Here is a 24,124-nt window from a genome sequence, read left to right as displayed (position 1 = left end):
GTGTGATTATTATGCATTGTACTCTTGTATCAAAAGATCTCATGTACACCCCATAAATGAACACATCTACCATGTACCCACAAATATTAAAAATATTTTTTTTAAAGACTAAATCAATTAAAGTTATTCAGTTGAATACCTTTATAATATGTGTATTCAAACCAGGCTTTCCTGACAAGGAAGTTATTTGATAGTTAGAATTTGTCAGACTGGTTACAGCTGTCCCCAAATGCTCAAATTCTATTAAGGAGCCAGTGTTTATTTTCTAAGATCTAACTCATAAAATTAAAAAAATCTATGTAAAGTACACCACATTAATAGGCAGGCAGATACATCCCCAGTAGTCAGAGTCATGCACGAAAATTACTCCTGATTGGAGTTTATTTTACCACATCAGGATACCACATCTATCTATAGCAACTAATGAATGATGTTGCATTTCTTTCTATCCTTAGATTCCAGGTAAATTAGTGCTTACATTTTCTTGGATACACTGATGATGGATGAACCTTGGGGGAACATGTACAATTCTGAGTGGAACCTCTTCCATGTGATCTAGACAAGTATTTTTAAATGCTTATGGGTTAATACTGTATGCTTAAGCAACATAGAAAAGCCAGAGGAAAAATATTAACATCAGAAATAACATTTGAGGAAAAAAATCCTGAATTAGGCCTTGGTAGCTATGTGAATATACAGGTCTGCCTCTCCCCACTCCCAATAAAGACGGCCAAATGCTCTCCATTTCCTATTAATGGGCTCTCCAAGTTCTTTCACTGCTGCCTTATATTCCCTACTGCTTCATAGACTGTCTTGAGTTCTTCTGACTAAGCATTATTGGCTGACACGCATGCGCAGAGAGACTCTTGAGTCATCTTATTGTGAAATGTGAGTTGCTTCTGTGAGAAGACAGCTAAATAAATTGCTAGAGAAACTTGTTCCTATGGGATAAGTCAGTATATATTATATGATCACCAATACTGTGAGTTGATTTCTAAGCCAGATTGGTCTTTGTCTTTATTGCAAAGGCGAGGACCACACTGTAAAGATTCTGCTAGTAATACCTATTTTTACGTAAATGTTGCAGTGACACATGGAGCTATTTCAGCTTATTACCAGCTACTGATGTCTGAGATGCTCTTTGGCATAATATATGAGAAAAATAAGGACAGCCAAGAAAAAATATATATGGCTAGCCAAAGAAGTGCCAATGAATTAAATGCTAATGCTTACATTCTCCATCAATCTGAAGTGTGGCCAAGGTCAGTCTGATGCCACGAGTTACTTCCGGGGCATAAATGTCCTTCAGATAGGATGATGATTTGAGAAGGCTTGAGAAAATGTATAAAAGATGGATGTGGGTAAAAGATAAATGCCTTCAGTCTTCCTCTACTTGAATCCAGTAATCCCACAAAATGTATTTTTCTAAAATAGAAATCATATTATTTCTGTTACAGCTTCAAAAAGTTTTAACAGGAAAAATATGGTGTTCTATGGTCCAAACAATAATCTCCAAATTTACTTTAATTTCAGTTGAAATTCAAAGCATATTATAATTTAACATCTACCCACCTTTTCCAGCTTCCTCTGACATTGACTCAAAGGGCTAGGTTCCCTGATGATATCACACTCTTACATTTTCATTAATTCCTATGTCATTCCCATTGTCTATAAAATCAAGCCTTATCTCCTCTTTTCTGCCTCTCAAAAACCCAGTTACATTTTAAGACCCTACTCAAAAGTCACCTTTTTTGGGAAACATCTAGAACAGTGCCTCACACATAGTGGGCCCTAAATGAATATCAGTTAAATTAATAAATGAACAAATTAATGAATCAGACTTCTGAACTGATATATTCCTCTTAGAAGTTTGTGTATACCTCTAGTTTAGCATTTATCAAATATTATCATAGTGGAATATGTACATATATATAAACATACAAATAGACAAATTATATGATTTGTATACAAATAGACAAATTATAATTATATGATTCCTTGAAAACACTGACGTGGACTTATTCACTTTTATTTTCTAGAACCTAGAAAATTCTGTAATTCAAAGTAAGTGTCTTACTTAGTACAAACTTCTTGAATGAATACATCTACTGCTGAATTCAAGTCTATACTACTGGTTATTCCTTTTTAGTTAATGATTTATTTATAGTATATATTTAAGATATTGAAAAAGGCTTATTTTTCTGCCCATTGTGGTAAGAACGCATATGTACTAAAATTTTTGAAATATCCCTAAAAATACTTTTTTTTTGTAATTAAAGTAATTCTTTTTTTTTCTAGAGAGGAGGGATTTCGAGTGACCTTTGGACTTATGGTTCACGCTAACTCTTTGTAACTCACAAGGGGTGAAACAAGTAATGATAACAAATGCCAAAGGGTTCACAATGCTGAGATTTATCTTACTGTTATTTTATAATTTTGAGCAGCATTCGGTTTTAGTGGGTTGTGGCAGAAATTGTTTCTCTACAGAATATTATCTTAAGAGAACATATTGAACATAAAGTTAAAAGTTTTCCATCCCTTGAAATTCACTAGTGGTAACTTTGAACTTCAAGAAAATGTCATTTGAGTTTGATAATGTCTCAATGAAGCCTCTCTCTGATGACTAACTCTTAGTCATCTCTCCCTTCTCTTACTTCATATGGCACTTATTATAGCTTTGTCACTTGATCTAGACTACTCTGCATTGCTTTTTATTTTTTGTTCTGCAAACATCAAGGTTAGGAATCATGTGTTATGGTTCTGTGTCACTCGTACCTGGGGCACCTAAGTGTACATATATATATGTGTGTGTGTGCGCTCTGGGCTGTTTAACCTTATGGAAATAACTTTATCAAAATACTTTATTCAGTAATTAGCTACTTAATTAACAGGAGATGTTTCCTAATGTTTTAGGAGTCAAGGATTTAGACATATAAGGTAGATTTGCATAGAATGAGAAAGCTTTTTATTCAGTGCTAAGATAATGTGTTGTCTTTACTATGACCTGCAATAACATATTATGGTTAAGTAGTATTTTTATGTGATAACTAACATAACGTTTTTAACATTGCAGAGAAAACATGATGGGTTTTCACTTAACTAAATTTAAAGAATATGAGCCCTGTTTGAAATTTCTCTTTGTGTAGGCAACCTACTTCTGGCCTGAAACATCAGTCAAATCCCGTAAGTTATGCAGCCTTCTGCTAACATCCACACTTTAGAAATTATTACATGCAACTGAACACTTTAGACATTAAAGCATGAATGTTTAAAGCATGCTAAAATACACACATCCTAGGGAAAATCAATAATTACATGATTTTCTGACATTAAAACCCCAAACACTGTGAATTTATCAGATTAATAAGTTCTTGGCATAACCAAGGCCAGGTATTCTTGAGAAGCCCTAAGTGCCTAGGGTTCTCTTGATTGTAAAGGACTGTGGTCTGGTTCAGTGGACAAACCCTGGATATGGACTCCACTCCTGGCTTTCATAATACTTAGCTCTGTGTCATTAGAACAATCAATTCACCTCACTAAGCCTTGGTTTCCAGATCTGCAAAATGAAGGAACAGAGCACTTTGAATTTTAAGGTCTCTTCTAGTTCTAAGACTCTGAGTATAAACTAGTAATTGTCTTCCTAATTATCTGAGGAATATAGAGCTGTCCAAATCATTCTTATAGGCTCAATGAGATTATATTAACAGGGCAATGTTAATACTAATACTACTAATCTACAGCAAGATTTATATTTATACTTGTTTGAAACCACATGAAGGACGCAAATGTTCTTACCAAAATTTGTGATTTCCGAAGACCTCTATTTTACCACATGCACACCAGAACATCTGGTGTAGGTAATAAGTACAAAATTAATTTTACTCTTGTTTCCCAGTCAGACATTGTCTGTTCCCTAATTGCTGATAGTTCAGTCCTCAAATCCCAGGAATTATTCTTTTTCATATATACTGTTCTTGGCTACAGCCAGGTACTCCATTTATGAGAACAGACTTCATTCCAGTCTGACTAGGGTTATTTCAGTCACCCACTGTCTGCCTTGGCAAACTTTTCTTTAGCTTGATTAAATACTTGTTGCCAACTTCCCAAGTGAGAACACTTATGGAACAATGTGCTCCTTTACAGACACTAACCCTATTTAACCCTGATTGCACAACAAGGAATTTTTCCTTTAATTACTTTAAGGCCAGGAAGTAAAATCTGAAGGCACTTCTGTGCCCATGGATGTTTAGTTTATATACACTGTGGCATAGGTTAGAAATTCAAGACACAGTGTTGACCAATCAGTGAAACTGAACTCTTAATAATTAGAAAACCCTATATTAAATGGTATTCACAAGAATTTACCTCAGGACAAATACAGGTAGATTGGAGTAAAGAAATCCACAACTTGGCAGAAAGAATGTCTCTACAGGCATCAAAATTCAAGATATAGAGAGACAAAAATATTACCAAATAGATTTCAGGTGACAACATATTGGTCTTACCAGAACAGGATATTATTTTTAAAAATGTTGCTTGACTAAAGGCTTATAAGATGCAAGAAGCTATGGCCAGGAAATAAGGTGATAATGAAAGTAAGCTAAAGGAAGTCAACTAACTTTGGCTTATGCATTAATAAGAATGTCTTCTTTCAAGATGAATTACTGCATCACAACCTTTTTCCAGCTGCAGATTTGCAAAAACAGATGGGAGCCAATTTCAATGAAGCTAACCTTACCAGCATGAATTATTTTAGGGATATCTCATATTTATCCAAGGAGTATTTCTCACGACAGTGGACATTCTCCTTAACAATTTAATTTACGCTGTTATTAGATGAGAGTCACATTTTCTTGGAATATGCATCTGCATGACCAGATACAACTAACTAAAGACTTATCCTCAGTGAGGTGATGGGGGCATTCTATCCTCAGATAACAGTAGCTTTTGCCCTTGTACGTGATCACTGGGTAGTGGAAAGTGAGGCACAGAAGGTACTGAGTCAAGAAGATCAGGTCTTAGGAAGACAAAGAGAAGAGAGATCTGTTGTCTGAATGGGAGCCCTTTGACATCACAAGGAGCCGAATGAAAGAAAACAATTGTATTTATATCTGAGAAATTTATTAGATGGCCCTGTGGTGTGGAGCATGTGGTGCCTGCTATTCATAACTAAATGCAGTTTGCCTCCTCTGCAGTTTATAGATGTTTTAGAAGGTGAGGTTCAGAGAAGTTTAAGAACTGATTAAAGTAATATAGACATTAAGTAACAGGAATTAGGATCAGAATCCATGCATATCCATCTCCAAAGTGTCAAATGCAGATTCTTTCAGCGACCTCTGCTGCATTTAACAGCCTTACCTGTCCAAAAAGGAATTCACACTGCCAGGTTATGTGCTACAGAGATTATACATGTAAAATACCCAATCCTGAGCTTCTGCAAATTTATTTTTAGTTTTTATTTGTCCTGAGTTGTTTGAATCAGATTTTACAGACACTTCTACAAATCCAAGAAGTTTTCTGTGGTTTTCCTATACTTAACACTTAATCTTTATGTGAATTAGAATTTCAAAAGTGGCAATAATTAGCAAATCACACCTCTAGCATTCATTGCATCTCTCAGATGTTTGCAGCTACTTAGGACATTCCCGAAAATTCTCTCTTTGTAAATAAGTATCTTAAGATCTTGGCAGGAAGGTATCCAAGTTGATCTCTATATCTATATATGCTATATATCTTAAGAAGAAAACTCAAGGGAAAACAACAGCAACAACATTAGCTCTAAGGTATTATGTTCCTTCAATCCCAACACCCAGTATTCTTAGCTGAGAAACAACAGCTCTCTGTCAGCACAACAAATATGAGAAAAATCCTTCCAGTCTGGAACATAGATCTTTGATTTGTGGTGAATTGGTCTGTTTGACGTAGGGCCAGGATAGCCTCTTACATTTCAAAGAAATGTGGCTAAACTCACGCTACCTGACTTCAAACTATACTACAAGGCTACAGTAACCAAAACAGCATGGTACTGGTACCAAAACAGAGATATAGACCAATGGAACAGAACAGAGCCCTCAGAAATAATGCCACATATCTACAACTATCTGATCTTTGATAAACCTGACAAAAACAAGAAATGGGGAAAGGATTCCTTATTTAATAAATGGTGCTGGGAAAACTGGCTAGCCATATGTAGAAAGCTGAAACTGGATCCCTTCCTTATACCTTATGCAAAAATTAATTCAAGATAGATTAAAGACTTAAATGTTAGACCTAAAACCATAGAAACCCTAGAAGAAAACCTAGGTAATACCATTCAGGACATAGGCATGGGCAAGGACTTCGTGTCTAAAACACCAAAAGCCATGGCAACAAAAGCCAAAATTGACAAATGGGATCTAATTAAACTAAAGAGCTTCTGCACAGCAAAATAAACTACCATCAGAGTGAACAGGCAACCTACAGAATGGGAGAAAATTTTTGCAACCTGCTCATCTGACAAAGGGCTAATATCCAGAATCTACAATGAACTCAATCAAATTTACAAGAAAAAAACAAACAACCCCATCAAAAAGTGGGCAAAGGATATGAACAGACACTTCTCAAAAGAAGACATTTATGCAGCCAAAAGACATATGAAAAAATGCTCATCATCACTCGCCATCAGAGAAATGCAAATCAAAACCACAATGAGATACCATCGCACGCCAGTTAGAATGGCAATCATTAAAAAGTCAGGAAACAACAGGTGCTGGAGAGGTTGTGGAGAAATAGGAACACTTTTACACTGTTGGTGGGACCGTAAACTAGTTCAACCATTGCGGAAGTCAGTGTGGCGATTCCTCAGGGATCTAGAACTAGAAATACCATTTGACCCAGCCATCCCATTACTGGGTATATACCCAAAGGATTATAAATCATGCTGCTATAAAGACACATGCATATGTTTGTTTATTGTGGCACTATTCACAATAGCAAAGACTTGGAACCAACCTAAATGTCCAACAACGATAGACTGGATTAAGAAAATGTGGCACATATACACCATGGAATACTATGCAGCCATAAAAAAATGATGAGTTCATGTCCTTCGTAGGGACATGGATGAAACTGGAAACCATCATTCTGAGCAAAGTATTGCAAGGACAGAAAACCAAACACCGCATGTTCTCACTCATAGGTGGGAACTGAACAACGAGAACACATGGACACAGGAAGGAGAACATCACACACCAGGGACTGTTGTGGGGTGGGGGGAGTGGGGAGGGATAGCATTAGGAGATATACCTAATGCTAAATGACGAGTTAATGGGTGCAGCACGACAACATGGCACATGTATACATATGTAACTAACCTGCATGTTGTGCACATGTACCCTAAAACTTAAAGTATAATAATAATAAAATAAAAAAAGAAATGTGGCTAAACTCAACAGTAAATTGAAGAAGAACACATCCTTAGAATATTACCAGATTGTATTCTGCTGCTTAAAAGAGATAGCCATAAATTAGCAAAAACAAGCATAATAGGTGTTTATTATTGCCTGCCTTTTACACAAGCAACAAAGAACACATCTAGAAATAAGGTGCAGGCATTTTGGTTATATAATTTTGGGGTTTGAAATATTAGTGAGTCTTCCTTAAGCTTTTGCTATTTTCATGTTATTTTCTGATTGAGGCAGGAAACAGTAAAGCATAGCCTTTTAAAGTTGTCACAAACACTAATCAAATACTAAAATCACTGATCATGATCAAGTGATCTTGTACAGGCATCATTAACGAAACACTGTACATACTTCTCTCTCTCTCTCTCTGATACTTGCTATTCTCACCATTTTATTTTTCTTCATAGCACTCACTAACATCTAACTTACTCTATACTGACTCCTTTATTTTATTTATTGTCTCTCTTCTCCCATGAATATAAGCTTTATGTCTGTTTATATTCACCACTCTAGCTGCAATGATTAGAAGAGTGTATAATACAAAGTAGTAAGGGCTTAATATATATTGGCTGAATTAATGGATGGATGGATGGATGGATGGATGGATGGATGGATGAATAAATAAAAAAATAAAGCCTAAGGTGTTGTTTACTGATTTTTCTGTGTTTATGCATTATTCAATAATAGAGCCAGATCTAGATACCAGATCTCCTGACTTTCAATCCCGTACTCCCTATGAATGAAAGAGAAAGATAAGTATGAAAATCCATAATAATCTCCCATTAAAGGAGGGTGGGAATAGGATAATACAGCTAATAAATGTAATGAAAAGATTATTCTTTGAGGACTATTTGATTTGAAAACTATTTGAAGACTATTAATTGATCTAGGAACATTTCCTATGAAAAGTTAATTGTCCTATGTCCAAGAAACAAAAAGAAGACAGTGATGCATAGCTTCAAATAACTGGAAGTATAGAGATTAGATCAGTAACACGTCAATGTCCTCCAAGGAGCCTCACTCTTAAATAATTCTTTTTAAAGATGGTGTAAAATCTCACTCTGTCTTCTGGACTGGCTGAGATAAATATATTAATGTATGGGATCATGATGAAAACAATAACAAGATGATCTTTAGAAAAGTATTATATGTCTGTAGGCATGGGCAAAAATTTTATGATGAATTCACCAAAAGCAACTGCAACAAAAGCAAAAATTGAAAAATGGGATCTAATTAAACTAAAGAGCTCCTGCACAGCACACACACACAAATCCTATCATCAGACTGAACACGCCACCTACAGAATGGGAGAAAATTTCTGCAATCTACCCATCTGACATATGTCTAATATCTAGCATTTAAAAGGAACTTAAATGAACAAGTGAAAAACAAACAACCCCATCAAAAATGGGGCAAAGGATATGAATAGACACTTCTCAAAAGAAGATATTTATGCAGACAACAAACATATGAATAAAAGCTCAACATCACTGATCATTAGAGGAATGCAAATCAAAACCGCAATGAGATACCATCTCACACCAGTCAGAATAGTGATGATTAAAAAGTTAAGAAACAGTAGATGCTGGTGAGGTTGTGGAGAAATAGGAATGCTTTTACACTGTTGGTGGGAATGAAATTAGTTCAACCATTGTGGAAGATAGTGTGGCAATTCCTCAAGGATCTAGAACCAGAAATACCATTTGACCCAGCAATTCCACTACTGGGTATACCCAAGGGAATATAAATCATTCTATTATAAAAATACATGCACACGTATGTTTATTGCAGCACTATTCACAATACCAAAGACATGAGATCAACCCAAATGCCCATCAATGATTGAGTGGATAAAGAAAATGTGGTACATATATACCATGGAATACTATGCAGCCAAAAAAAGGAATGAGATCATGTCCTTTGCAGGGACATGGATGAAGCTGGAAGTCATCATCCTCAGCAAACTAACACAGGAACAGAAAACCAAACACCTCATGTTTTCACTCATAAGTGGGAGCTGAACAACGAGAACACATGGCCACAGTGAAGGGAACAACACACACTAGGGCCTGTTGGTGTGGGTGAGGGGAGGGAGAACATCAGGACAAATAGCTGATGCATGTGCTGCTTAATACCTAGGTGACGGGTTGATAGGTGCAGCAAACTACCATGACACACATTTACCTATGTAACAAACTTGCACGTTCTGCACATGTATCCAGAACTTAAAGTAAAATAAAAAAATTAAAATTAAAATTAAACCAAAAATGGAAAAGTATTATTTGTCTGGACAATAATGGATAGACCTTGGGGCTTAGTAGTAGAATTTGTCTTTCTAAAAGAAAGATCACACGGAACAGTGAGTTTTGAATGCTGATCCAAAAATCAAGAAATTCTGATGCACATGGTCATGTTCGAAGAATTGTGACTACAATGAACGAAAATGGCCATCTAAAGATCACGCATCAAGTTTACGTATGGGAAATATGGACTAGTAAACTCAAATTTACCAAATTCCTTAGCCATTTTATAATTATTTAATTAAAACATTAGATAATAGTTCTTTTTGTGTGTGTGCGTGTGTGTGTGTGTGTCTGTGTGTTTATTGTCTGTGGTTCTCTACAAGATTTCAATTTCCTTTAAGGTAAGTACTATGCTTTTTGTTTATCGCTGTAAACCCAGCACCTAGTATATATACTCAGTATCTGAATGAATGAATGAATGAATGAATGAACTTCTGATCTCTAATTGGCAAATATTGAAGAAAATTTGGCTCAAGCTATTCCATTTTCCTGCTTATAGTTTTGAATTAAATAGTTATAAACTTGGGAGTGGGAGGAAATTTTCCAGTGTTTTCTGAGAAGAGAGGAAGAATTCACTTCTTTCTTCTACCCCATACCCTCCCTCTCCCTCATACCAATGCAATGGATTATCTCTTCTTAAAGTAATAATAGTTTCATTTCCTGTGGATTAAAGACGGGCTAAGAAAATTTGCATAGACTGCTCTGTCAATTTTGATATGTTGGTGTACATGTTTTATGTAAGTATGCATTCCTATACTCATTTATATGTTTGTATCTGAATATTCATATGCACATTCAGATTAACGTACCAGAACATGATAAATGTGTTGGTCCATTTCATTTTTCTGCAAATCTTATGATCAATTCTATAATATGATTGAATTATTATTATGTATTATGTAAGCCCATTTATGGGTTTGCTTGATGCGCTCATGGCGCTATTAATTGGCATGGTCAGAAAGCCATATTTATTCAGAATTTAAAAGGATCTTGGCAATTTCTTTTCTTTGATACTGCTAGAAGAATATATGAAACATTTTGTTTGCTTTTCTTTTTTTTTTTTTTTTTGGAGACAGGGTCTCCCCTGGTCGCCCAGGCTGGAATGCAGTGATGTGATTTCAGCTCATTGCAACCTCTCATTTGCTTATTTTAAAAATTCCAAATGTTCCAGTGATGAACTAAATAATCTTGAGCGTAAAGAATAGTTATATTTTTTCCATAATAAAACTTGTGAATAAGAAGAAATGGGCAAAATACTCTTTTTTGTGATTAAATCTTCATGTAATTCATTAAGTGCAGATGAAACAAAATGTCATAATCTATTTAATATATTGTTGGAAGTTAAGCAGTGCTATTTTCTAAATGAGAGAAAGAAAAGGGGTTTTCATTTTCTACGCTATGCCTCTAATAGACATGTACATTGGTTTAAGTGCTTATTTTTAAACTTCTAAAATGAATTTTTACAAATAGAATGAAAGTCTATCTATTTATCTATCAAACATCCTATTACAACGAATTCCCATAAAGTAGAAAATTATTTTTGCTGTAATGAGGTGGGTCAACTTCAATATTACCTAACCTAAGTGGTTAATTGGCTGGGATTAGGAATCTTTTTGATTTTGTAAAACATTTCACTGTAATGGTATTTTTAAACTTTATTTCCTTCAAACATATGCATATAATAGGGAAGAAATTGCAGTTAAAATTCATTATAAATGCAAGAAAATGAGTAGGAGTAAGGATTTGGAAGGACATAGAACTGAATATTCACATTTAAACTATTGTGGAACTTCTTGAATACCATAAGGTTTTTGATTATCCTGAAAAAGAAGAGTGGGATGGGATCTTGTCCCTAGAGATCTGTAAAAAGAGGACAGACATCTAACTCCATGTACCATACAGATATTTTTAGGTTCTAATATGACTGAATAACAAAAACAATGCAATAATATCTCTCACAAACTACTCAATCACTTATAGTCTATCTCAGAATAAACAATTTATTTTATGCAAAATGTAACCAAAATATAAACGCTTAGAAGTGCAAACCTAACTCAGCATATTGTTCAAAAGACACTTTAAGTACCTGCACATAAATATAAAAACTTGATAGGAAATAAAACAAAATTCTTAGAATGCTAAACATATTATTTTACAATAATAGTAGGCAATACTTACATGTTGCTTACTATGTGCCAGGCACTGTTACAGGTGCTTTGTCCTCATACACTATTCCTTATATCCCATACCTAAGGTGCCTTAGTCCGCATATCAAGTGAGGCACATACTATGATCATCCCCATTTTAAAGATGAGGAATCATGAGTTTATGAGAGTCCTTGGATAAGACACAAACTTCTTATCCTTCTTATCAATATTGACCTTAGTTGTGGGTATGCTAGCAATATTTCCTTTTGTGACCTCTATGGTCTCTATGTTCTAAGCTCAAAGCCCTTTTTTTTTTATTTTCAGAGGTCGTTAACATTTTTTTAAATCTTAACAATCAAGATCACTTCTAATTATTGTTAATTAGTTAATTATTTTCTTTCTTTCTGAGAAAGGCCTGGAACAGATCAGCCTCCCTGCAGGAATCAACTGAGAAAGAATTAATGACACTTTCGAAAGCTTTAAATTCCAATGAGAAATTGAAGCCCTGGGAATATCTGCCTCAACATTTTATAGGGTGTATGCCTGCAGTCAGTGAGAAGCACAAGGATATTCCGTTCCTTGTAAGTGTAAAGTATGATAAAACATTAATCTTAAATCTCTTACATAGTAACAAAACAAGACCTACACTAAAATATTTGGCATTCTGTGGCACAGCTAAAATCTCAAGTAGTCTTCTTTTTAAATTATCACAAAAGGGTAATTAAACTGTTGCAAATTCTTTCCTATAGAATTATCCCTGCGCCAAAAGTGTGAAGCAAATAATTTTCTTCTTGAGATAATGTCACTAAGGAGGAGGCCTCAGCTTTCTTGAGAACTGTAATTTTTCGAATAGTTCTTTCAGTTTACTTTGAAAAGACTGACATTAATAAAGTCATTTCATGCCAAACATAAGTTAAAGTAGGAAGATGAGAATTTGAATATGAGATATATTGACAATATTTTCCAAAAATATCCCACTGGGCATGGTGCCTCATGCCTGTAATCCCAACACTTTGGGAGGCTGACACAGGCAGATTGCTTGACCCTGTGAGTTTGAGACCAGCCTGAGCAACATGGCGAAACCCCATCTCTACAAAAAATACAAAAATTAGCTCGGCATGGTGGCATATGCCTGTAGTCCCAGCTACCCAGGAGTCTGAGGTGGGAGGATCACTTGAACCCTGGGAAATTGAGGCTGCAGTGAGCCGTGATTATGCCATAGCACTCCATCTTGGACAACAGAGCAAGATACTGTCTGAAAAAAATGTCCCTGACTTTGCTTGTATCTATACCTCATTTCATCTGAATCGGGAAGATTATATTCATTAAGGGTAAAAATGTTATTAGAACCCATACTCATGGGGCCAGGTGCGGTGGCTCACCCCTGTAATCCCATCACTTTGGGAGGCCAAGGCGGGTGGATCACTTGAGGTCAGGAGTTCGAGACCAGCCTGGCCAACATAGTGAAACCCCATCTCGACTAAAAATACAAAAAATTTAGCTGGGCAGCTGATGGACACCTCTAATCCCAGCTACTTGGGAGGCTGAGGCAGGAGAATTGCTTGAACCCGGGAAGCAGAGGTTGCAGTGAGTCGAGAAGGCGCCATTGCACTCCAGCCTGGGCAACAAGGATGAAACTCCATCTCAAAAAATAAAAATAAAAATAAAAAAGAATCCATACTCATGAACTCATGAAGGGTAAAAACGTTATTAGAATCCAAACTGTATATGGTTAGTCTAAATCTGTAGTTGGTCCGGAGATAGAAGAGAGGAAATGCAGGGGTAGGAACAGGAAATTACTTAGTTTTCTCTTAGTTTAATTAATACTATTGGGTAAAAAAACAACAGGACTTATCCCTGAACTTTAACAGGATTTTCTCATTCTTCAAACCCTTATCTGAACTCAAAATGTATCGAAAAATTAATTTCCCCATTATTCCAGGGAATTTTTTGAGGATTTCTTTTTTTTTTTTTTTTTTTTTTTTGAGGCAGAGTCTCGCTCTGTTGCCCAGGCTGGAGTGCAGTGGCACGATCTTGGCCCACTGCAAGCTCTGCCTCCCGGGTTCACGCCATTCTCTTGCCTCAGCCTCCCGAGTAGCTGGGACTACAGGCGCCTGGCACCACGCCTGGCTAATTTTTTGTATTTTTAGTAGAGATGGGGTTTCACCGTGTTAGCCAGGATGGTCTCGATTTCCTGACCTCGTGATCCGCCCGCCTCGGCCTCCCACAGTGCTGGGATTACAGGCGTGAGCCACCGCGCCCGGCCTATTTTGAAGATTTCTAATTTAGCTTTGATGTCTTTATTTCTGCATGAAAAGAAAACCCTGGCTTTCAACCATTAGAACCATTTAGGGCAAAACTGAATGGCCATTTTATATTTTTCCTTTTCTAAGCTATTTAATTCAATCTCCTGTATTCAAGATGAGGTCTCTCGAGCATTTATAAACTTTCAGTTCATTTTTTCCATACCCAACAGATTTCTGACTTGTGAAATCATAAATATTTTCTGGAACCCAATTTTTCGTGACCTGCTTTTCATACTCCTCTGTGTTCTACTGCCTTCTTAAAACCTTAAAATACAGTTCTGGTAGATATTTTTCTGCATGCAAATTGATGCAATGTGTTATTGCATGCAAACTGATGCAATGTGTACTACAACAATTGGCTTCTATAACATCTTGGAAGGCTCTTTCAATTTTATCGGTGGATTTGTGTTGTATATAGTCCTCTGGGGAACCAGGCCCAAGGACAGATGGCTCCTTCTTATTCAGGATATAATGCGGTCCAGAAAAAGATTCGTCTGGGTCTTTGAATTTGGAAAGACTCTCTGTTGCCCAAAAGTGGGTGACTAGTACAAATGCATGCCAAAGACTATATTTCTTGGCAGATGTCGAAAATTGTAATTGCTTTCACTTCAGTCGCCTGTGTTTTGTGCCACAGCCACTTAATAAAATGAAAACCAGGAGAAAGAACCAACCAGAATACTTAGCAATGATGGCTTTTAGGGGAAAAAAGCAAAAAACAAAACAAAACAAAACAAAAAACACCCAAAAACAAAAACAAAAAAACAAAAATCCCAACTTTTTTTAAACTAATAAAACACAACTTAGAAACTGAGACCCCTAGGGAGAAGTAGGCTGTTACACTGGACTATGTGATTTCAGGCCAATTGGGCTCAGAACTTTTAAACTATTAGTCTGAGTCATATCAAATTGCTAATATTCAACTCCCTAACCTTCAAAAATATCAATTTCATATACCTCAACCTAATTTTATTCCTTTCCACCCATAACAAATTCATTAGAGGCAGCAGAGTATAATATAATAGCTAAAGGTTTGGTGTTAGATTGCTTGCAGCCACAATTAAGTGGTTACCACTGTCACTTAATTATTGTGATTTGGGGTAAACATTTGCATTTCTTTGCGCCTCAGCTTCTTCACCTGCACAATACTTGATTGTATTACTAAAGGCATAAATTTCAGTATTTTTTGCTGCTGCTTTTACAATGTAGAAGTTGTTTCAGCTTGGGATAATTACTAGCAATACTGCTACAAATAATTCTTTTATATGGATCTTGGTGCTCATGTGTAACCCTTTCTGTAGGCTATACACCTAAGCATGGAATTTCTGGATCATGGGGTTCACACTTTTCTACTGCTATATAATGCTAAATTGCTTTTTAATATAGTTTGTATCAATTTACATTTCCACAAGAAGTATATAAGAGTTCCTATGGCTCCATATGCCTGCCAACATAAGTATTGTCACACTTTTAATTTTTGCCAGTCTGGTGACTATTAACTGGCATTTAATTGTGATTTTAATTTCCCTGATTACTAAGTTTGAGCATCTTTACAAATATTTATTGTCCACTTGCATTTCTTTTGTGAAGTGCCCCTTGAAATCCTTTGTCCTTTTCTCAAATTGCATTGTTTGCTATTTTCTTATTAATTTATCAATGTTTTTTATATGCTCTGGTTACTACTCTTATTCTGGGTACTTGTATTACGAATATGTTTGCCACCTCTGTGGCTTGTTTTTTGACCCTGCCAGGTGTCATACAGTTTTTGAATTTTCCCCAACTTTTATTGAAGTATAATTTCCATAAAAATTCACTGCAGGGTGTTTTCTGATGAACCAAAGTTCTGTATTTTAATGTAGTCAGATTTATTGCTTTTTTAAATTGCTGCTTTCTGAAATCCTTCATTTACTGCAAGATCATGTAAATATTCTCCTATATCATTTTCTGAAATCCTCATAGTTTTGTACTTTATATTTAGGTCTATAATGCAACTCTAATTTATTTGGGGTATAGTATGAGGGAGTGGCCTGATTTTTTTTCCATATTGATACCCTGTGTTTCCAGAGCCACTTATGGAAAAGTCCATTCTCTCCATATCAATCTGCAAATCTAATCTGTTAAAGCTGTAAATACACTAATTGATTTTCTAATGTTAAATCAACTTTGCATTCCTAAGATAAACCTAATGTGGTAATAATGTATTTTTCTTTTCATAAGTCACTTCCTTCAATTTTCAAATTTTTTTGAGACCAATTTTCTAATTCTTTAAGGATTTTTTGCATGTATGTTGATAACTGAGCTACTCTTGTATTTTTTTCTCACTAATATCAAGGTTATTCTATATTCATAAAATTGGGAGTGACATTTTGCTTTCATTTCTTTGTAATGCTTTATATAAGTTTGGACATTTTTGTTTTCTTAATGTTTTGTGGAACTCTCCAGCCACATAAAGCCATCTACCTCTGGAATTGTCATAGTGGAAAGAAATTTGGTTCTTTTAATGATTATAAAAGCATTAACATTTTCTGTGACCCATTAAGTCAGTGTTCTGAGTTGAATAGTGTCCCTTCAAATTCATGTCCATCTAGAACCTCAAAATGTGACCTTATTGGTAAATACGGTCTTTGCAGATATAATTACTTCAGATAAGTCATATTGGATTATGTTGGGCTCAAAATCCAATATGACTAGTCTCCTTATAAGAGGAAGGCGGCCAGGCGCGGTGGCTCACGCCTGTAATGCCAGCACTTTGGGAGGCCGAGGCGGGCGGATCATGAGTTCAGGAGATCGAGACCATCCTGGCTAACACGGTGAAACCCCGTCTCTACTAAAAATACAAAAAATTAGCCGGGCGCGGTGGCGGGCGCCTGTAGTCCCAGATACTCGGGAGGCTGAGGCAGGGGAATGGCTTGAACCCGGGAGGCGGAGCTTGCAGTGAGCTGAGATCGCGCCACTGCACTCCACCCTGGGCGACAGAGCGAGAAAAAAAAAAAAAAAAAGAAGGCAACTTAAGCAAGCAGGAGATGTACAAGAAGAAGGCCATGTGAAGATGGAGGCAGAGACTGAAGTAATACATCTGCAAGCCAAGGACCGTCAAGGATTGCCGGCAACTACCACAAGCTAGGATGATTTTTCCTTTAGACACTCCAGAAAGAACCAACCTAGATTTTGGACTTTTGGCCTCCAGACTGTGAGAGAATACATTTCTGTTGTTTTAAGCCACGAAGTGTGTGGTAATTTCCTTGGGAAGACCTCACGAGCTACGACTGCCAGTATTGTCAAGTTATATTTGTCTAGATATTTGTACATATTTCTAACTTTTCAATTTTGGGCATAAAATCATTTATAATATCCTTTTGTTATGTTAATTTATGTAGCATTTTCAGTGATATCCTTTTGTTTCAATTCCTGATATTCACTGTTTTTGCCTTCTCTTTCTTTTTTTTTTCTCTATTAATCAATCTAGTCAGTGGTTTGTCTGTCTTTTTTTTTTTCTTCAGATAACCAATGTTTGGTTTGGTTTGATACATTTTTGGTTTTATTTAATTAATTTCTGCTCATGTCTTTATCATTGTCTCCATTCTATTTTCCTTAGGTTTAATTTAGTCTGCAATTCCTAATTTTTGAGGGTATGCTTTGCTCATTCATTTTCAGCCTTATTCTTGATAATGTATGCATTTAAGCCTGATAATTTTGCTTTAAACACTGCTTTAGATTCATCTGGCAAGTTTTGATATCTAGTATTTTGTTATAGTTCAGTTTTTTAAATTTTTCTAATTTTCAATATGATTTTTGATTCATGGATTATTTCAAAATGTTTAATAATTTCCAAATACTTGCTAATTTTCTAGTTGTCATTTTATATATGATTTTTAGCTTATATGTTTATGGTCAGAGAACAGTGTTTGTATGAATTAAATTTCATTAATTTTATTGAAACTTTCTCAGTGGCCTAGTAAATAGTCAACTTTTGTCAATGTTCCCTGTATGTATGAAAATAATTTGTATTCTACATTTGGGTGCAGAATATTATATAGTCATTTCACTTTTGTCAGTCATGTTTTTCAAATATTTTATGAACTTAGATTTTTTTTCCAGCTTGTTCTATCAATTAGTGAAATTATCTATTTGTTTTCATATTCCTGTCAGTTTTTACTTTATATATTTGGTAATCATGCTATTGCATAAATACACGTTTCAAATTGCTGTATCTTCCTGATGAATAGAACTTTGTATAACTATGAAGTTAACAGCTACGTCTCCAGTAATGTTCTTTTACTCTCTTAGCTATTTTATCTATTTCAGTAGCTATACCATCTTTCTTTCAGTTACTAATTATATGGTGTATTTTGCTGTCTTTTTAATGTCAAAATTTCTGTATCCTATGCTTTAAATGTATTTATAATAGATGGTGTAGATTTAGATTTCATTTTTATTTTGTCTTATTTCATTTTGTCTTATTATTATGTTTATTTTATTTTGTTATTTTAACCCAGTCTGAAAATTTTTTCCTGAAATTTTAGACCATTTACATTTAATGTAAATACTGATATCATTGGGTTTATAGCTACTCTTTTATTTAATGCAGTCTACTTATTCTGCTAATTTTTTGTTTCCTTTCCTTTCTTGCCCTTTTTATATTAATCATTTTTTAACATCTTAGTTTTTCTGTCTGCCTCTCTTTCAAAGTTGTACACATTTTTCCTTTTCTTTTACTGGTTATTTTATAAATTAAATTAATGTGTGTTTTTGTGTGTGTGTGTTTCATAAAGTCTGAAGTTAATAAGTGTCTTTCCTCTTGGACAATACAATGAATTTAGAACATTTAAATTCAACTTTGAATTATGTTATTCTTGCCTTGTATTTTATCTTCTTAAAATATGTACTCACTTACGACACTATTTTGACACCTTTTTTTTTATATACAGGGTCTCACTCTGTCACCCAGGCTGGAGTACGTTGGTGCAATCACAGCTCACTACAGCCTTGATCTTGTGGGGTCAAGCAATCCTCCCACATCGGCTTCCCAAGTAGTTGGGACCACAGGTGTGCATCACCATGCCCAGCTAATCTTTTAATTTTTTTGTGGAGACAGGGTCTTCCTATGTTGCCCAGGCTAGTCTCAAACTCTTGGGCTAAGGCATTCCTCCCACATTGGCCTCCCAAAGTGTTGGGATTTCAGACATGAGCCACCATGCCCACCCAAAATATTATTAATTTTGTTTTATAAGTCAATATTTCATTAGAATTATTCACACATTCATCATTTACTTGGCTCTTCATTCTTTTTTGCTCCTCAGACCTTCTATCTAGATTCACTTTCCTTTTTAGTGAAATACTTCCTTTTCAAATTCCTGAAACAGGAATTACTGGTTAGAAAGTTCCTCTGTTTTCATCTGTATTTATTTTACACCCATGCTTGTATAACTTTACTAAATACAGAATTTTAACTTGGCAGTTATTTTCATTTAACATATTGAATATATTATTTTGGCTTTGTTTTGTTTTTTTTTTTGGAGAAGTCAGCTATTAGTTTAATAGTTCCCTTTGAGTAATATGCATTTTTGTGAGACTGCTTTTGTGATTTAATTTTGTCTTTGGTTATCTGCAGTTCCACTGTGACATATCTAGGTGTAGATTTATTTTTATCTGTTTTGCTTGGGTAATCATTGGTCTTCTTAAGTCTTTGATGTCTTTGATTATCTCCAGAAAATTCTAACTATATTGTTTCCAAATACTGTATCTAACCCAATCTCTTTCTCTGTTCCTATTCAATCCCAATTAGACATTTGGTTACTTCTCACTGTATGTTACTTTTTTTTTTTTTTTTTTTTAGACGGCGGGGTTGACTGGGATGTGGTGGCTCACTCTTGTAATCTCAGCACTTTCAAAGGCTGAGGTGGGAGGATCACTTGAGCTCAGGAGTTTAAGACCAGCCTGGGCAACATAGCGAGATACTGTCTCTACAAAAAATTTAAAAATTAACTGGGTATGGTGGTATACACTCATAGTCCCAGCTACTCAGGAGGCTGGGGCAGGAGGATTACTTGAGCCGAGGACATCAAGGCTGCAGTGGGCTGTGATCACGCCACTGCACTCCAAAGTGGGTGAAAGAGTGAGATTTTGTTTCAAAAAAAAAAAAGAGAGACAGAGAGAGAGAGATTGGGGTCTTGCTCTGTCATCCAGGCTAGAGTGTAGCAATGCAATCAGAGCTCACTGTAACCTTGAACTCCTGGGCTGAAGGGATCCTCCCACTTCAGCCTCTCAAGTAGGTAGGACTACAGGCACACACCACCACACCAGGCTAATTTTTCTATTTTTTAGTTTTTTTGTAGAGTCAAGGTCTTGTTATGTTACCCGGGCTGGTCACAAAATCGTAGCCTCAAGTGATCCTCCCACCTCAGCCTTCCAACGTGCTGAGAATACAAGTATGAGCCACTGAACCCAGCCTATGTTACATATTTCTTAACCTCTCTTATGTTTTCAACATCTCCCTCTCTTTTGCATTTTTGACACTTTCTTCTGATAATTTTCTGTTTATGAATTCTCTCTTCAGCTTTGCCTAAACTGCTCTTAATTTACTCTTACTTTTGTTGTTGGTGGTGGTTCTGCTTTTAATTTTTAGAAGATCCACTTTGTTCTTTTTCAGATAATCCAGGCCATTTTTATAGATGTTGTTCCCTGTAGAAATTTTTCATCTTATAGTTTTTTTTCTTTATTGATAGCAATAATGTCTGATGATACAATGCCTGAAGTTTTTCAGGTATATTTATTATATTTGTTGTTTTTCTGCCTCTTACCAGTGGTACTTTGAACTTGTGTGTGCCTAATTGTTGCTGTTTCCCAAGGAGCTACTTATTCTCTTTGGAAAATTATTTTTAGAATGGGGTTGCTTTTCAGAGAATATTTGCATTTGCTTCTTTGAGACCTTTAGGGGCATACATTCCAAAATTATTATCAACAAAATTTATAGCTTGAGATTTCTGGACAACCCAGTTGATATGAATCTGGATGACAAATCACTGTGAGTTCTGGCTTGTGGTTTAAAATGATCAGGGACAGGTTTACTCCTCCCCTCAATTCTAAGGCACCTTTTCTTGCAGACCCTAAGGGTGAGGTTGTGGTTCATGTTTACCTCTGTTTTATCCTTATACTTATGGTATAGCTCTTTAGGGTGTCAGCTTAAAGGAGGATAACCTTCTATTTGAATCCTTGTCTGCATACTTAAAAATTCCCTTGTTAAGCAAATTTCCACAAGACAATAGCTGCTCAGTCCTGAGCTGCCCACATCTGGGTTCCATCCTTCATATAGATTTTACTCTCTAATTCCTTACTCTCATGTCAGCTCTTTGATACTTTCATACATGCATACATACCTATGTGTGTGAGTGTATATACATACACGCAGTTGTTTCCTGGTATTCATGAGGGATTGGTTCCAGGACACTCGCAGATACCAAAATCTGCAAATGCTCTAGTCCCTTACATAAAATAACATAATATTTGCATATAACTGATGCACGTCCTCTTGTATACTTTAAATCATCTCTAGATTACTTATAATACCTAATACAATGTAAATCTTATGTGAATACTTGTTATACTGTATTGTTTTTATTTGTATTATTTTTTATCATTGTTTTGTTAGTTTCGTTGTTTTTAAAATATTTTTGATCTATGGTTGGTTGAATTTCCAGATGCAAAAGGCTGACAGTATATACACACATATACACATATGCACACACACACACACATATACATATACATCCAATATACTTGTTTGATAGTGTTACCTCCAAAAACCTAGTCTATCATCTTACATAGAGCAGAATTCATTCATAAACTTACAAAGTATCTTCTTGTACCCAATGTCTCCAATCCTCCTACAAATAAGTTGACATGCAACAAAAGATAACAAGAATCTGAGCTGAAGAGATGTTGTAATCCAAGTATAGGCTTGTTATTTGAGATAGCTGCTAGTACCTGACTACGAAAATATCCCTGTGGCCTTCCAGAGTACTGGCAATGTTGAGTCTGAATGTGCTCAAGACCCTAATGTCCATGTGAAAGAGTTACCCTGCTTGAATTGGAAGGATTTTTACTTAGAATAAAAAGCTGCATTGGAGATGCAGCTTTTGCCATTAAAAGTAACTGCAAAAACTGCAATGACTTTTGCACCAACCTATATGGAAAACATCAGTACTGTTAACAGGTACACTCTGAAAGACACAAGAGAAAACATATTCTGTGGTTGTAATGGTTGTAGGTAAGGGGGAAAGAAGTCTTCTTTTAGTACCTGTTCTGCCACATACTATCTGTAATTTCAAAATTTAGTTTTCCTGTCTAAAATTTGAGAAAATTGCCTATTTTATTCACTTTACAAGGTTGTTCAGAGATATATTCAAAAGATATTATGAATATGTCAAATATTTAAGATATCAGCTGCAGCCTCCCCCCAAGATGACATACTTTAACTGCCTGCGCTTCCACTGTCCTGATATCTACTGTACTGAGCTAAATTCAGGTCTAGACAATTAAAGAAAATTAAAAAATGATGTTGCACCAAGTGGCAATTTGATGTTTTGCCAAATATCTTCTAAAATGGAATCCTGGGGAGCCTAGTCAGTCTATAATTAAGAACATAAGATTTATATATGGAACTTTTAATTCTGTTTAATCACTTGGCCCTATATATATTTATTCTTCATTTCTTTTGTTTATGAAGAGTTCAAAAAGATAGTAAAGAGAATTAAAATGGGAACTGGACTACTAGCCAGGAACTTAATGTTTTCTATTGCTGACTTGGAATAGCAAATTTTCCTGGCCCAATAGAACAGCCTTCCATCTGTGTCCTGAAGGTCAGACATTATCTCTTACAGATGAGGCTTTATCTAGATAGCTCTGTTTCTATAATATAATGGCAGACGTAAACTTTTTTTTTACATGAAAAATGGGAAATGAATTGTGTATGATCATTTCTGTCTTCACTAAGACATATATGTAGCATACAAAAACACTAATCCAATACTGTACTGTGGTCTGGAAGGCACTTCCATTTGTAAGCTGACTTATGTGATATTGCAGTTTTTGCCTGTTTTTTTTTGGAAAAGGCTGATTTTCTCCTTTTTTTCCTCATTGCTTTATCTCATCCTACTGTATTACCACTCAACTAGGACAGATTCTCAGAAGTTTCTACCATGTGAACTTCAATATAATTTGCCTGATCACTTCTAAAATAATGTTCTAATAAAATCAATTCCTAAGAATAATTTTGTTAATAATTAAAATATCACATGTACTAAAATCCAGATACTTTATGAGCTTAACCTCTAACCCTCAATACCGTGCTATTTCCCTGCTAATGTGGGTGAGAAAATGTTTATTTAGAAATAAGAGGTCATTTAAAAAGGTGAGATTGTAGGGATTTAAACTTATGTTCATGTGATACCAAAACTCAAGTTCTACTTCACTACAACACCTCGGAAAATACCATTGAGTTAATGGTATTTTATGTTTATTGACAGATGAACTGACATGGCACCTCCAATACATTCTACTTTCATTACTAAAAAATATCTTCAGAGAAACAAAGATACTAACTCGTACAATGACGGCACTTTATTTTCTGCCAAACATTTTCTGTTATGTAAATATAGGCATTATGCATTTCTACAGGAATTCATTCTGTCTCTTAAAGAATGTAACAAAACCACTATTTGCCTCAGGATTTTCGTTGGAACTGAACATTTCAGCTTTCCATTAGCTACCATTAGTCAGAGTCACTGAATTTGGACAGTACTAATTTAAAAACCTCTCCACCCTGTAATCCCAGCACTTTGGGAGGCCGAGGCAGGTGGATCACCTGAGGTCAGGAGTTTGACACCAGCCTGGCCAACACGGGGAAACCTTGTCTCTACTAAAAATACAAA

The 24,124-nt window shown here is 35.4% G+C and overlaps 1 protein-coding gene across 3 annotated transcripts in view; it reads right to left on the bottom strand.

The window, feature by feature from the left end:
- The window catches only part of HTR2C (5-hydroxytryptamine receptor 2C), a 325,108-nt gene that overhangs the window by 107,806 nt on the left and 193,178 nt on the right, over nucleotides 1-24,124 (bottom strand).

Source organism: Pan troglodytes, chromosome X (assembly GCF_028858775.2).
Source record: "Pan troglodytes isolate AG18354 chromosome X, NHGRI_mPanTro3-v2.0_pri, whole genome shotgun sequence".
NCBI lineage: Eukaryota > Metazoa > Chordata > Mammalia > Primates > Hominidae > Pan > Pan troglodytes.
Note: the sequence above shows the minus strand (reverse complement) of the source record. Positions and strands in the feature narration are given on the sequence as shown.